This window comes from Schistocerca nitens, chromosome 4 (assembly GCF_023898315.1).
Source record: "Schistocerca nitens isolate TAMUIC-IGC-003100 chromosome 4, iqSchNite1.1, whole genome shotgun sequence".
Lineage (NCBI taxonomy): Eukaryota > Metazoa > Arthropoda > Insecta > Orthoptera > Acrididae > Schistocerca > Schistocerca nitens.
Window position 1 is genome coordinate 980,436,607 of NC_064617.1, and position 15,383 is coordinate 980,451,989.

At 45.8% G+C, this 15,383-nt stretch overlaps 1 protein-coding gene across 1 annotated transcript in view; it reads left to right on the forward strand.

Annotated features, from left to right (window-relative positions):
• Positions 1-15,383, forward strand: part of LOC126252738 (uncharacterized) — a 175,975-nt gene that overhangs the window by 32,822 nt on the left and 127,770 nt on the right. The window lies entirely within an intron of this gene.

Consider the following 15,383-nt stretch of genomic DNA (forward strand, 5'->3'; position numbering starts at 1 on the left):
AAGTGGCGGTGCGGTCCCCTACGGCACTGCGTAGGATCCTACGGTCTTGGCGTGCATCCGTGCGTCGCTGCGGTCCGGTCCCAGGTCGACGGGCACGTGCACCTTCCGCCGACCACTGGCGACGACATCGATGTACTGTGGAGACCTCACGCCCCACGTGTTGAGCAATTCGGCGGTACGTCCACCAGGCCTCCCGGATGCCCACTATACGCCCTCGCTCAAAGTCCGTCAACTGCACATACGGTTCACGTCCACGCTGTCGCGGCATGCTACCAGTGTCAAAGACTGCGATGGAGCTCCGTATGCCACGGCAAACTGGCTGACACTGACGGCGGCGGTGCACAAATGCTGCGCAGCTAGCGCCATTCGACGGCCAACACGGCGGTTCCTGGTGTGTCCGCTGTGCCGTGCGTGTGATCATTGCTTGTACAGCCCTCTCGCAGTGTCCGGAGCAAGTATGGAGGGTCTGACACACCGGTGTCAATGTGTTCTTTTTTCCATTTCCAGGAGTGTAATTCAAATGGTTCAAATGGCTCAAGCACTATGGGACTCAACTGCTGAGGTCATTAGTCCCCTAGAACTTAGAACTAGTTAAACCTAACTAACCTAAGGACAACACAAACATCTATGCCCGAGGCAGGATTTGAACCTGCGACCGTAGCGGTCTTGCGGTTCCAGACTGCAGCGCCTTTAACCGCACGGCCACTTCGGCCGGCTTGTATATAATTCACATTCAACGTAACCTCCCCACAAAAAATACATATATAACCTTTCAACAGTAAAAAATAACATTCACATTTGATATAACCTACCAACAGATAAATTCCGTAACCTACAAATAATACAATGTGACTAACCTCCCAATAAAAAATGTGACTCATACATAACCTTTCAATAATTAACTGACTGTGAATCTAAAAAATGGTTCAACTGGCTCTGAACACTATGGGACTTAACTTGTGACGTCAGCAGTCTCCTAGAACTTAGAACTAATTAAACCTAACTAACCTAAGGACATCACACACATCCATGCCCGAGGCAGGATTCGAACCTGCGACCGTAACGGTCGCCCGGTTACAGACTGTAGCGCCTAGAACCGCACGGCCACTCCGGCCGGCACTGTGAATCTAAACTGGTAAATTTGGACGTCAGCAGTGCTGCGTCATGGCCCTGAAGACCATGGATTGGAGAAATTAGTAAGTTCTTTAAATAGAGATGAACGATTGTCAAAAGTTAATTTTTATAAGAAAGATTATTATTAAGAGATTTTTTTTAAAAAAACATTTACATGGGACTTGTTATAACAATACTACATATGCGCGGGGCTGCTTTTACCTTATACTACATGGCTCAGGCACCGCCATTGCTCCCCACGACCGGTCCAGCCAACTCCATACACCAGACTGCTAGCTACTACTTACTCCTACTGCTACACAGTTCCTACTGCAGTCAACACTGCTCTCTGGTCTGAGATTCTCTTTTAGCTTACATATCGCAGGCAGCGCGTGAGCAATCCATCGAAATTACATATGCTCGAGTGCGCTAGCAATAAATTCCTTAGTCATGGACCTCTTATAAGCACGTTCCAAGGCATCCTAGATATGCTCAATAATCTTCATGTTTTGGGACTTTGGTGGCTAGCGGAAGTGTTTAAACGCGGAAGAGTGTTCCTGGAGACACTCTGTAGCAATTCTGGATCCATGGGGTGTCGCATTGTCCTTCTGGAATTATTCATGTCCGTCGGAATGCACAATTCACATGAATGGACGCAGGTGATCAGGCAAGATGGTTATGTACGTGTCAACTGTCAGAGTCGTATCTAGACGTATCACTCCAAATGAACACGCCCCACACCATTACAGAGCCTTCACCACCTCGTTTTGGTTTTTAGTTTTAGTTATGTCATGTTCCGTAGATCATTTTACCGATTATTTTATCGATACGATGCGGAAAAGTCAGATTACAAGATATATATACACACGTGAATAATGCTAATATTAATATTACAGAATTTTTTAGTTCTACACATGTAACTACATTTAGAGGTACAATTTGTATTTTTACCATTTCTGAAACAACAAGTCGTCCATGGAGTAGAAGTTGTCCAAAAGAAATGATTTTAAGCTAGATTTAAAACTTGATCTGCTACCTGCCAGACAAAAAAATGGTTCAAATGGCTCTGAGCACTATGGGACTAATCTTGTGAGGTCATCAGTCCCCTAGAACTTAGAACTACTTAAACCTAAGCAACCTAAGGACATCACACACATCCACGCCCGAGGCAGGAATCGAACCTGCGACCGTAGCGGTCGTGCGGTTCCATACTGTAGCGCTTAGAACCGCTCGGCCACCCCGGCCGGCTAGCTGCCAGACACTTTATGTTGTTGGACAAATGATCAAAGATTTTTTTTGCTGAATAATGTACTCCTTTTTCAGCAACTGTCAGCTTCAATGACGTATAGGAAACGTCATTTTTCCCTCTAGTCTTGTACGTATGAACATCACTGTTCTTCGCGAATTGAGATGGTTATTTGTAACGAATTTCACTAGCGAATATATGTACTGTGATGGTGCAGTTAAAATACCTAACCCTTTGAATAGGTGCCTACATGACGTCCTTGGGTGAACACCACTAATTATTCTCACTGCTCTCCTTCGTGCAATCAATACTTCATGTCTAAGTGGTGAGTCACCCCAGAAAACTATTCCATAGGACATTATTGAGTTGAAATATGCAAAGTACGTTAGGAGGCTGATCTGTTTATTTCCAAGACTAGCGATTATACGAAGAGTGAAAGAAGCTGAACTTAGTTGTTAGAAAAGCTCAGTAATATGCTTCTTCCATGTCAAGTTGTCATCAATGTGAACACCCAAAAAATTTGAGAAATCTACCCTGTTAACTGAACCCTGTTCATATGCTACATCAATTGTCCGTATGACTCCATTCGGTGTACAGAACTGGATGTAGTGAGTTTTTTTCAAAATTAAGGGAGAGTCCATTTTCTGAGAACCACTTAATAATTCTTTGAAAGACATCCTTAACAGTATGTTCAGCTGCTTTTTCTGCAATGTGATTTATTACAACACTCGTGTTATCTGCAAAAAGTACTATTTCTGCTTGCTGAACGTTAAGTGGGAGGCCATTAACATAATAACGAACAGCAGAGGACCTAAAACTGAACCCTGTGGGACTCCCCTTGTGATAACTCCCCATTCACTAGAATTTGCAACCCTCCCAACATTATTTGTGTTATTCAGGACAACGTTTTGCTTTCTGTACATTAAGTACGATTCAAACCAGCTGTGTGTGTAGCCTTCAATTGCATGAAACCTGAGTTTTTCTAAGAGTGTGACATGATCCACACAGTCAAAGGCCTTGGAGAGATCACAAAAAATACCAACTGGCGATAATTTGTTATTTAGGGCTTGTACTATTTGATGGGTAAATGTGTAGATAGCATTCTCCATTGAGTAACCCTTCCCGAATCCGAACTGTGACATGTTGAGTAAATTATTTTCACTTAGTAGTGAGACTACTCTTGAATACATAACTTTTTCGAATATTTTAGAAAATGATGTCAGGCGTGAGATTGGTCTATAATTATTTAAGTCACACTTGTCCCCTTTCTTATGAAGAGGTTTGACAACTGCGTATTTGAATCTGTCTGGAAAAATTCCCTGTGCCAGCGAAGCATTACATATATCGCTAAGGACTCCACTTTTTAAATTAGAACAACACTTAAAAATTCTGTTAGACACTCCATCAACACCACATGAGCCCTTTTTTCTCAGTATATTCATAATTCCCTTAATTTCAGTGGGGGATGCTGGTGAAAAATCCCGTGCTGACGTGCTGAGTGCAACGATTCCTGAGGTTGCCAAATAATTACTGTACTAGTAACATTTTCTACTATAAATCTAAAACCATTACTGGTGTTAAAAAAACAAATTATACATTACGGATTTATATCGGACGCTGATTCCTTAACCGTCCCGTCCAAATTGGCTTACGTCATGGAAGCAGCAACTATCCTAAAGAAAATTTAAATAAGATTTACAGTAAAAAACGCAAAGACAAAAGAACAGGAAAGAAAAAAGGTTGCGACTAATACAGTTAATTATAGGAACAAGAAGTTAATTATGTTGCCGTGTTATGGCATTGTTAGTTCAAGGACAGTACCTATAAAAAAAATTTCAACGGAAAGTGAACCTTCCATTTGACAGTCACATCACCAACAGTCAACCTGTGCAGCCTTACAAGGGCTGAAACGTCCCTGACGGCTTCGTTAGTCAGGTGACACGCAATGACTAGTCCACGTCCGAAGTCGCTGATCTCTCTTGACGGACCCATTCTCCTGTCTTTACTCACAACACAACACCCCCCACCTCCTTTTATTCTGGCGGGTCCTCCTCTCATGAAAGACACCAGTCTCAGATTCATCGCAAGAATCTTAAGGAAATGTAACTCATCCACGAAAGAAACGGCTTATAAGGCGCTTGTTCGCCCTGTTCTTAAGTATTGTTCATCTATCTGGGATCCCTATCAGGTAGGACTGATAGAGGAGATAGAGAAGATCCAACGAAGAGAGGCGCGTTTCGTCACGGGATCGTTTAGCTGGCGAGAGAGCGTTACGGAGGTGCTAAACAAACTCCACTGGCAGACGTTACAAGAGAGGCGTTGTGCATCACGGAGAGATTTACTGTTGAAGTTCCGGGACAGCACTATTCAGGAGGAGTCAGACAACATATTATTTCCCCCACATACGAGGGCAGTTCAATAAGTAATGCAACACATTTTTTTTCTGAAACAGGGGTTGTTTTATTCAGCATTGAAATACACCAGGTTATTCCCCAATCTTTTAGCTACACAACACTATTTTTCAACGTAATCTCCATTCAATGCTACGGCCTTACGCCACCTTGAAATGAGGGCCTGTATGCCTGCACGGTACCATTCCACTGGTCGATGTCGGAGCCAACGTCGTACTGCATCAATAACTTCTTCATCATCCGCGTAGTGCCTCCCACGGATTGCGTCCTTCATTGGGCCAAACATATGGAAATCCGACGGTGCGAGATCGGGGCTGTAGGGTGCATGAGGAAGAACAGTCCACTGAAGTTTTGTGAGCTCCTCTCGGGTGCGAAGACTTGTGTGAGGTCTTGCGTTGTCATGAAGAAGGAGAAGTTCGTTCTGATTTTTGTGCCTACGAACACGCTGAAGTCGTTTCTTCAATTTCTGAAGAGTAGCACAATACACTTCAGAGTTGATCGTTTGACCATGGGGAAGGACATCGAACAGAATAACCCCTTCAGCGTCCCAGAAGACTGTAACCGTGACTTTACCGGCTGAGGGTATGGCTTTAAACTTTTTCTTGGTAGGGGAGTGGGTGTGGCGCCACTCCATTGATTCCGTTTTGTTTCAGGTTCGAAGGGATGAACCCATGTTTCATCGCCTGTAACAATCTTTGACAAGAAATTGTCACCCTCAGCCACATGACGAGCAAGCAATTCCGCACAGATGGTTCTCCTTTGCTCTTTATGGTGTTCGGTTAGACAACGAGGGACCCAGCGGGAACAAACCTTTGAATACCCCAACTGGTGAACAATTGTGACAGCACTACCAACAGAGATGTCAAGTTGAGCACTGAGTTGTTTGATGGTGATCCGTCGATCATCTCGAACGAGTGTGTTCGCACGCTCCGCCATTGCAGGAGTCACAGCTGTGCACGGCCGGCCCGCACGCGGGAGATCAGACAGTCTTGCTTGACCTTGCGGCGATGATGACACACGCTTTGCCCAACGACTCACCGTGCTTTTGTCCACTGCCAGATCACCGTAGACATTCTGCAAGAGCCTATGAATATCTGAGATGCCCTGGTTTTCCGCCAAAAGAAACTCGATCACTGCCCATTGTTTGCAACGCACATCCGTTACAGACGCCATTTTAACAGCTCCGTACAGCGCTGCCACCTGTCGGAAGTCAATGAAACTATACGAGACGAAGCGGGAATGTTTGAAAATATTCCACAAGAAATTTCCGGTTTTTTCAACCAAAATTGGCGGAGAAAAAAATGTGTTGCATTACTTATTGAACTGCCCTCGTATATCTCGCGTATTGACCACGAGGAGAAAATTCGGGACATTAGAGCCAATACAGAGGCTTACCGACTATCATTCTTCCCACGCACTATTCGCGAGTGGAACACGGTCGGAGGGATCAGATAGTGGTGACGAAACTACCCTTCGCCACACACCATTAGGTGGCTTGCGGAGTTAATATAAATGTAGATGTAGTGGTCAGTTCTGCGTTACATAGGGATGCACGTATACGTTTGGTCGGATAGTGTTTGCATGGAGCTGTATGAAGACGGCTATTGTTATCGAGGAAGACAGGTGTGTCCACAGCATACTCATTATGAAGGTGTAGTAGAAAGGACAACTCTTGGTCACCGAGATGGTGAAATAAACAACCTTTTCCACGTTCACGGTCACCTGAACGAGAGGGCATAAGTCATGGTACGACAAACACCTCCAAACACCAGAGAACCTCCCTAGATTCAACTGCACTCTCGACACACTTCCCAAAACATGAGACAACCATCCTGCACTCTCCATACACTCTAGGTTAATAGTTTCATTGCGTCGTCGTCTGTTTCACGCCTTGCATCATTCGAAGAGAGGCAAAATTGCGACTAGTCGGGCGACACTATACACCGCCAATCAGCTACTGTTCATGTTATGTGTTGTCTTTCCTAGCTGTTGCCCGCTTTGAAAGGATTGTATTGACAGGACGAGACACTCGTCTCCGGTAACTGTCGATCAGAATCTTTTTACGGGCCGGCCGATGTGGCCGAGCGGTTCTAGGCGCTTCAGTCTGGAACGACGCGACCGCTACGGTCGCACGTTCGAATCCTGTCTCGGGCATGGATGTGTGTGATGTCCTTAGGTTAGTTAGGTTTAAGTAGTTCTAAGTTCTAGGGGACTGATGACTTCAGATGTTAAGTCCCATAGTGCTCAGAGCCATTTGAACCATTTTCAACCAATTTTTTTTACGAAAATGTTCATTCGCAGTGTCACATGGGTGGTGTGGATGGTACACGATTGCTGGCAAACGTGATCGACAGTCCGCGTTGATATACTGCTCGTAATAAAATTGAACGACTTCCTTCAGGTTGTGTTCATGGGCACATTCAAACACGATAGCTGTGTCGTTCTGTCACGTCGACCAATCTTTCTGCGCCGATTCCGTACAATCATACCACAACACACGTACACATCATTTGACTGGCATGATTTGCGACGTCAGTGGGGAGTCACATTGTAACCTCCCCGCAAAATTTAATAAATGAAAATATAATGGAAATGGAGCCAAGCGTAATCTCCCCTCAGAATTTATGAATGAAAATTGACAATAAACCCTCACAATAATATTGATTAAATAATGAACCATATAGGAAATGTATCTTCCTAACAGAAATAATAATGTCTGATAAATTTTATAAGGACAGCAGCGCTGACCTTCGGCCCTGTATTCTGAATAAAACAAGCAAAAATTCTTACCTCAATAAAACTGCACTTATATCTGCTCTTAGTTATACATTCTTCGACACAGCTTCGTGCAATGCTGCCATATATACATTTTTTTTTATTATTATTATTGAAAGGAGTGATGATCCATTGAAAATGTTCTTTAAATTGAAATGAATGTTTTTCTTTCAAACAGTTACTTTATAAAAAAATTATTATTGGGGCATTTTTTGAACAAATTAATTACAATTAACATACATTATTAGATATGCGCAATGCTGCTTCTTTACCTTCTATAACAATACTCATCGTCCAGAATCCTGACCAGAGTCCCAGGCAGAGCACACCGCCGACGCATGCCGACTCCCGCAGACTACAACCATCCACTCGCTACTAAAGCCGACCGACGACTACTGTATCCGACTGACTACTACAGAGTCGCGCAGACTACTGTCGACTCGCGCAGTCAAGCGCAGACACGCGACAAGCAACAACTAACAATAAACTACTCTCTGGTCAGAGATTCTGTCATGCCTCGCCCATCGCCGGCGAAGCATACACCTTACAACATGAGCGCTTAGTTCCAGTTCTGTACAACATACATCAGTCCAAATCGACCAGTGACTAAAATTTGGTTCGGTTATTTACAAAGGCGATGAAAACGTTTCCGTTCAAAATTCACACAAGCCCCTTGCATATACAGGGTGAACATCAATAAAACCGGCAAACTGCACGGACGGATTCCTGACTGGGAATGGAGGAAAAAAAGGTCGTATGAACACGTGGTCCGGAAATGCAACGTTGCCACGGCAGATGGCGCTGACAAATGACAGTTCCTCTGATCACTTGCCGTGTGCTCCTTGTACGTTGCAGGTGATAGGGAGAGTAGAGGTTGTCACGCAGGACGCGCGTAATCGTACTGTGACCTGCACCATGTTGGCGGGTCACTTACCCGGACCTTGCCCTAGGATTCGTCTCAATATCGTGTAGAAGCAGGTCCTTCAAATCTGGTGTACGAACAGTCTGGGACCTCCTTGCATGTTCGTCTGTCCGAAAGGACACATGATCGCACAGACGGCCAGAAAGGGCTTCAGATGTTGCCTGATGTGGTTGGTGTCCGTGAGGGTACTTGTTTTGGGATAGCCGTGCTGCCTCTCGACCATCTGCTTGGCCGTACACGAACACCACCTCGACTTGTTCCCGACATGAATACCGGACTACTCTGCTACTTACAGTACGCTTCGTCCATCAGACCGCCTGCGACATACACTCGGAACGTGGTCAGAAGAACTGTCATTATCAGAGCCATCTATAGTGGCAAAGATGCATTTCCAGACAGATGTTCGTCAGACGTTTTTTCTTCCGTTTCCAGCCAGGAATCCGTTCCTGCAGTATGCCGGTTTTATTAATGTTCACGCTTTGTATGTCTGTGCTTATGTACCCACATCTAAGTTGCTCTGAGTTGTACATATGATGCAGCAACACCCTCAAACGCAAGCTTTTTGACCGCCCTTACGTTTACTCTTGAAACGTCCCCTTTGAACAATTTTACAAGGACTGTGCTTAAACTGACACACAATATTTTTAGCGCAACGCAATCTGACTTTCAATAATCCCTACAAAAGAATGCCCCTGACTAACATTAACCTATACCTTTCACAAATCACTTACCTCACCAAAAATCTTCGTTACTCGAACTACTGCAATACAACGAGCGCCACTACTGCCAGCTAAATAAAAGATTCAAACTATGGAAGGCACTAACTACTGATAGGCATAGTTAGGAGATGAAAGATTTTAATAGAGAACAAACAATGTATTTACCTTAATAATGTTGAAAACTCATAATATGCATATCAGTTCATGACATCCAATTATAAAAATTTCAAAACTCCGCCATCTCTCTCCCCACATCCACCACTGCTGGCGGCTCACCTCCAACTGCGCAACGCTACGCGCTGTTCACATCCAGCTGCCTAACACTACAATGGCGAGTATTACAACAATGCAAAGCAGCCACAGACCTCACACAGCACAGCCAGTGATTTTCATACAGAGGTGGCGTTACCAATAAAAAAAACCTAAACAGCCTACTTACACTCTTTCTACATGTCCAAGGCATGAATATTACATTACTGGTAGAGTACTGAGAATTTTCATACACAGATTAATTACAAACAAAAAATCAGTTACAGAGAACAGTCAAATGGCTCTAGGCACTATGTGACTTAACATCTGAGGTCATGAGTCCCCTGGACTTAGAATTACTTAAACCTAACCAACCTAACCACTTCATACGCATCCATACACGAGGCAGGACTCGAACCTCCGACCGTAGCAGCAGCCCGGTTCCGGACTTAAGCACCTAGAAGCGCTCGGCCACAGCGGCCGGCACAGAGAAATGTCAGTAAAATGCAGACAGAAAGTACTAACAACAAAAACACAGTAATTAATATTTACAACTAGAATTTATAAATTCAGGGAGGAAGAGAAAAAATAAACAGCTACATAATTCTCTTCATAATCTGTGGAGTGTCCTGAATTTTGCGGTTTTGTCTGGTGTTTTGTTAGCTACAGCAAGATCAGTGGTCGTGCGTGTATGCATCAGGTTCCTGCAGATTAACAGGTGTTATTAGTCTTGTAGATCACCACACTAGCCAAATCTGATCATCACTACTAAGGCACAATTTCCTAAGGCTGACTTTGAATCGTGACACCCGAATTCTCAGCTTGTCACACAAGGTAGGTGTGAAGCTGCGGCTCGATGCTGTTTGACATTCGTTCGGCGGGCTCCAGGCAAAGAATCTAGCCAATGTTTCATTAGGCAAGTTCCTGGAGATGAAGTAATTGCTGGAGTGGTCTGAATGAAGCTCTTTCCTGATGTGTATCTTCGTCGTTGAGGCTCGTGTACAAACAAGCGCCGGCCGGAGTGGCCGAGCGGTTCTGGCGCTACAGTCTGGAACCGCGCGACCGCTACGGTCGCAGGTTCGAATCCTGCCTCGGGTAGTTAGGTTTAAGTAGTTCGAGTTCTAGGGGACTGATGACCTCAGAAGTTAAGTCCCATAGTGCTCAGAGCCATTTGAACAAAAAAGCGGTGTCTGGAATCAGTTTCCTGTTTCCTCTTCCCCAGTTCTGAAGCTGCTATCCTGCGAATACCTGGCGGTGCTGTACCTTTAATTTGGTACATTTCATTAATATAGGCTAAGTTAGTCGTAGGCAGCCTGTAACAATGTATCCAGTTCAATCTAAGCTGTATCAATGTTTTGACATATACAGAATTTAGACAAACTGCTGCAAAAAATGTGTGAAATCTTATGGGACTTAACTGCTAAGGTCATCAGTCCCTAAGTTACACACTACTCAACCTAAATTATCCTAAGGACAAACACACACACCCATGCCCGAGGGAGGACTCGAACCTCCGCCGGGACCAGCCTCACAGTCCATGACTGCAGCGCCCTAGACCACTCGGCTAATCTCGCGCGGCAAACTCGTGCAGAATATTGTGCTGTAAAGAAACCTAATGGTACGGTAGAAGTTCGAATCACTTTGGAACATATTCTCAATGAACAAAATGAGATTTCAGACGACCCTGCGTACCCTGAGGAACGTTAGGAGGAATGCCAGCGGCAGGTCCTTCCACTACCAGGACAACAAAGCACAACCTGTTTTTTCAGAGCAGGCTATTAGAACAATATCAGTTAATATTGGCCGGCCGAAGTGGCCGTGCGGTTAAAGGCGCTGCAGTCTGGAACCGCAAGACCGCTACGGTCGCGGGTTCGAATCCTGCCTCGGGCATGGATGTTTGTGATGTCCTTAGGTTAGTTAGGTTTAACTAGTTCTAAGTTCTAGGGGACTAATGACCTCAGCAGTTGAGTCCCATAGTGCTCAGAGCCATTTTTAGTTAATATTGAAACTCATTCATCTGATAAAGAAGCTTTACTAGCTAACATCTGCAAATAAATCAATAAATAAAGCCAGACCCACTGGGGTCCAAACGATAGATACACCAAATATAAACTGAATGAATCTCATCATTGAAAGACCATTGTTTGGAAAGCCTGGTCTAAAAGTAATTTCAGTAGATATAACATCGGATAATGATACAGATATGCTGACTGTTGATGTCCAGTCAGAGTCACATCCGTGTACACGGTGTCACAAACCTTTTGGGTCAAATTTAAACAGGTGATAGATGGTCTACAACCGATACATCGAGAAAGGACACCAATGATCGGAAATGCATATTTGTTGTGTAATGGAAGAATACAGTGTACACCACATAAGAACATTGTAGCTCATACTAATTATTCAAAGCAACGACCGCCTGTCGCAGTGCATGTACTGCAACGATGCATGAAGTTCTGCCACACTCTCTCACAGATCCTGAGTGTCCGTTGTACACTGGAATAGGCGGCGGGTGATAAGCAGCGAACACCTCTGATCACCAAACAGACACACAACACAGCTCATAGCACGTGTGTCATGTGGCGACTGCAGCCGTCACACCAGAGCATTAACCTGTGCCACATGCACACTGCTATCGCCGTTGCCAGTTGTCCATCGCATCAGACAGCTTGTGAAGTGTCCATGGTGAGGTGTGTTACTGTGTACAGAGCATGACGCGGAATCAAAGATGGAACATCACTTGTCATGAGAGTTACCAGACATGCATTTAACGTACGGTCCGGCAGGATGTAGTGCCCGTAAATCAGCACGAATGTTCAGATAACATTTTCCCAACGGGCGTCATCCTAAATGGGAGACATTTATCTCCGTGGATAGCAACTTAAGAGAGACGACGTCGTTCACGCCACAGAGAGCCGGTCAAGGTTCTCGTCAAAGACATGTACGACTTTGAAGAGACTGCGTCGGATCGTATGGCCGACCACCCAGCAGTAAGCATCCATCAACTGGCCCGTGAAACGCACACTCTCAAGGACACAGCGTGGAGAGTACTGGTGGAACAGGCATTACCCCTATCATAAAGAACATGTGGAAGCACTGGGACCAAAGGGTTTTAAGCCCCACATTCACTTCTGTCAGTGGCGGACATTCTCCAAGATCACCTATCACAAACTTATTTGCTGCCTCCCCATTGGATTAGTCCACGTTACCTGGTGTTCCTGGGAGACGTGGTGCCTCAGTTTTTGGAGACTGTTCCCCTTGTTGTCCATGAAAGAATGTGGTTTCAACACGGTGGTGCACCAGCCGAGAGCATCTGGACAACACATACTCTCATCGTTGGATTGGATGGGGGCATCCTGTCACATGGCCAACGCTATCGTCGGCTCTCACACTTCTGGACGTTATGCTCTAGGGTTACGTCAAGACGTTGGTGCACGAAACCACCATAGAAACGGATGGAGACCTGCCTGCTAGGTTACAAGCTGCCGGTTGTCTGGTGCAACACACACCAGGGATCTTTGAGACAGTGCGGCAGAGTTTCATGCGCCGTTGCCATGCATACACTGAGATTGGTGGTCGTCACTTTAGTAGTAGTAGTAGTAGGTTTATTCATCCGTAGATCTCTTGTTACAAGGATATAGGACATGTCAAAGTATTTACAAATTTAAATCAGTTTAAAACAACCCAATTCGTATACACATACACTCCTGGAAATTGAAATAAGAACACCGTGAATTCATTGTCCCAGGAAGGGGAAACTTTATTGACACATTCCTGGGGTCAGATACATCACATGATCACATTGACAGAACCACAGGCACATAGACACAGGCAACAGAGCATGCACAATGTCGGCACTAGTACAGTGTATATCCACCTTTCGCAGCAATGCAGGCTGCTATTCTCCCATGGAGACGATCGTAGACATGCTGGATGTAGTCCTGTGGAACGGCTTGCCATGCCATTTCCACCTGGCGCCTCAGTTGGACCAGCGTTCGTGCTGGACGTGCAGACCGCGTGAGACGACGCTTCATCCAGTCCCAAACATGCTCAATGGGGGACAGATCCGGAGATCTTGCTGGCCAGGGTAGTTGACTTACACCTTCTAGAGCACGTTGGGTGGCACGGGATACATGCGGACGTGCATTGTCCTGTTGGAACAGCAAGTTCCCTTGCCGGTGTAGGAATGGTAGAACGATGGGTTCGATGACGGTTTGGATGTACCGTGCACTATTCAGTGTCCCCTCGACGATCACCAGCGGTGTACGGCCAGTGTAGGAGATCGCTCCCCACACCATGATGCCGGGTGTTGGCCCTGTGTGCCTCGGTCGTATGCAGTCCTGATTGTGGCGCTCACCTGCACGGCGCCAAACACGCATACGACCATCATTGGCACCAAGGCAGAAGCGACTCTCATCGCTGAAGACGACACGTCTCCATTCGTCCCTCCATTCACGCCTGTCGCGACACCACTGGAGGCGGGCTGCACGATGTTGGGGCGTGAGCGGAAGACGGCCTAACGGTGTGCGAGACCGTAGCCCAGCTTCATGGAGACGGTTGCGAATGGTCCTCGCCGATACCCCAGGAGCAACAGTGTCCCTAATTTGCTGGGAAGTGGCGGTGCGGTCCCCCACGGCACTGCGTAGGATCCTACGGTCTTGGCGTGCATCCGTGCGTCGCTGCGGTCCGGTCCCAGGTCGACGGGCACGTGCACCTTCCGCCGACCACTGGCGACAACATCGATGTACTGTGGAGACCTCACGCCCCACGTGTGGAGCAATTCGGCGGTACGTCCACCCGGCCTCCCGCATGCCCACTATACGCCCTCGCTCAAAGTCCGTCAACTGCACATACGGTTCACGTCCACGCTGTCGCGGCATGCTACCAGTGTTAAAGACTGCGATGGAGCTCCGTATGCCACGGCAAACTGGCTGACACTGACGGCGGCGGTGCACAAATGCTGCGCAGCTAGCGCCATTCGACGGCCAACACCGCGGTTCCTGGTGTGTCCGCTGTGCCGTGCGTGTGATCATTGCTTGTACAGCCCTCTCGCAGTGTCCGGAGCAAGTATGGTGGGTCTGACACACCGGTGTCAATGTGTTCTTTTTTCCATTTCCAGGAGTGTATATATGCGTTATCCGGGGACCTCACTGAGGTAAGAATTTTCAATTTATTCAGAATGATCTTTCATGGCCATGACGCAGCACTGCTGACGTCCAAAATTTACCAGTTTGAATTCACAGTCAATTATTGAAAGGTTATAAGTGAGCCATAGTTTTTTTTATTGAGAGATTAGTCACATTTTATTATTGATAGGTTACCCAATTTATTTATTTATTTATTTTTTACTTTTTATGAGAAAGATTGTTATTAAGAGATTTTTTTTAAAAACATTTACATAGGACTTGTTATAACAATACTACATATGCGCGAGGCTGCTTTTACCTTTACTACAACGCTCAGGCTCCACCATCGCTCCCCAAGACCAGCCCAGCCAACTCCACACACACAACTGCTCGCTAGCAACTATTTAATCCAACTGCTACACTGTTCTTACTGCATACAACACTGCTCTCTGGTCTCAGATTCTCTTACAGCTTACATATCGCAGGCAGCGCGTGAGCAATCCATCGAAATTACATCTGCTCGAGTGCGCTAGCAACAAATTCCTTAATCATGGACCTCTTACAACATGCCTTTCCGAACATTTGTTCTTTGTCTCAATATAATCGGCTGTGGAATCACTGTTTGATCCAAAAGGTTTGAGACACCACGTATAAACAGCCGAACACTAACTTCAGCCTCAAGGAACAGGCTAACTTTTACTCTGACTCAACAGAGCTGGTAACAGGTGGCTTTAACTTCCACAATACGTGGGACTGTATTAACCACTTGAGCAAGCGACGTACGCCTTGACAACGTGTCCTTGTGGTATGCTGACCCCCGTG